Source organism: Drosophila tropicalis, unplaced genomic scaffold, assembly GCF_018151085.1.
Source record: "Drosophila tropicalis isolate 14030-0801.00 unplaced genomic scaffold, ASM1815108v1 contig_3, whole genome shotgun sequence".
NCBI lineage: Eukaryota > Metazoa > Arthropoda > Insecta > Diptera > Drosophilidae > Drosophila > Drosophila tropicalis.
The window spans coordinates 82,795-84,296 of record NW_027172753.1 but is presented as its reverse complement, the minus strand read 5'-3'; the positions used below and the strand labels follow the sequence as shown (position 1 = coordinate 84,296).

General features: G+C 36.1%; 1 long non-coding RNA gene across 1 annotated transcript; it reads left to right on the top strand.

The window, feature by feature from the left end:
- Positions 1-362: 362 nt before the first annotated feature.
- LOC137572321 (uncharacterized) lies at positions 363-1,069 on the top strand. The gene is made up of 2 exons (XR_011031618.1): positions 363-619; positions 674-1,069. It is a non-coding gene; the product is annotated as an uncharacterized lncRNA (long non-coding RNA).
- Positions 1,070-1,502: the final 433 nt, after the last annotated feature.

The window sequence follows — 1,502 nt, the reverse complement described above, 5'->3', positions numbered from 1 at the left end:
CTACGCGCTTTCACCCTCTTGCCTAGTCGCTCAGCCACCAGCCACCAGCAACCAGGCAACCCCAAGTTACAACCCCAGAACCTGACCCCAACCAAGAGCAAAAAGAGAGACAGGAAGAGAGAAGTGGAAAGTGAGTTGTAATACGCTAAGAATGAACCAAAAATGATGAGGGATTGAGAAAAGTTTCCCTTTCAAAACAAAAAGTTGACAAAAGAATCGACCAAGAAGTTACCTCTTTACATATGAGAGGATTTGGTTAGAAATTTGTTGTTCAGAAAAAGGTCAATAACATCTAGACTTTGCATTATAATTAAGTAAGGTTCAGCAAAAAAAAAAATAACATGGAAGCATTGAGAAAATTGTCAACAAAAATTAAAAAGAAATATTTATATATCTAGGACCTACCTAAAAGATCATAAAGAAAAGACACATTCTAAAATTAAACCAAAAAAAACTATTAAATGTGTAGTACCTATTCAAAAGTTGACTATCAAGAAGTAAAATTTTAAGTACCGCGAAACGAACAATGTAATAAAATTAAGTATACAATATTTAGTGGCAAAAAGTTATATGAATACGCCGTTGTTTTCGATTGGCATGGAAAATCATTAAAAAATATGTAAAATCTGCAAATATACATGAAAAATATTCTGTAAACAAAATGAACCCTCAGCCACATCCCCTCCAAAGACCAAAGTAACCTCAACCCCCACGAGCCGCGCTCATTACGACCTTCAACGATGTCGATGAAACAAACAAAAAAGCAAAAAGAAGGAAGAACATTTTCAGGCAATATTTGCGCGGCCTGCGCTGCGGTCGTCAGGCCTCGTGGTCGGAGCGTGGGTGACTGCGGAATGAAGCCGAGTGGGGGGCTAGTCTGAGGGCGCATTAACAAACAGGAAAAAAATGAACGAAATTTGCTGAGTATTAAATATCTATTGAGTAGAAGAATATTGTGGCATAAATTTAAGCATCCTTGCGAATGCTGTTGCTCAATATGGCCTAGAACTTTTACTTTTTTCTGTCTTCGTTTTCCTTCTGTCCCTTAATAGAGGCATTATCTGTGTCATCGCATTTTGTTTTTGATTTTCTACAAATTTCGATAGTACCTTCTGATCACATATGCAACTTAAATAATCTGCTTAAGTTATATACATTTTGTATATGTGTAATCAATGTCCTGGTACAATTTCGGTTACAGCGCACTGTTGTTACCCTTTGCCATTGCCCAGACCATCTTTTTACACAATAGTTATACATATATGCACAAAACTCACTAGTTTGATTCTAGATAGGCTATATAACGTAGTCAACCAATGCAAACGAGTTAAAAAAGAAAAGCAAATGGAGACGACAGGTGATATCTAGGATGCCCAGAAATTCATGCCAAAAATCTAAATTTAAACTTGGCTAAGAAAAGAATAGAACCAGAAATAATAAGTTTTAGTATAGAAGAAATAAAACAGAACATACATGTAGCTTTGGCCATGTCAACTTATTTC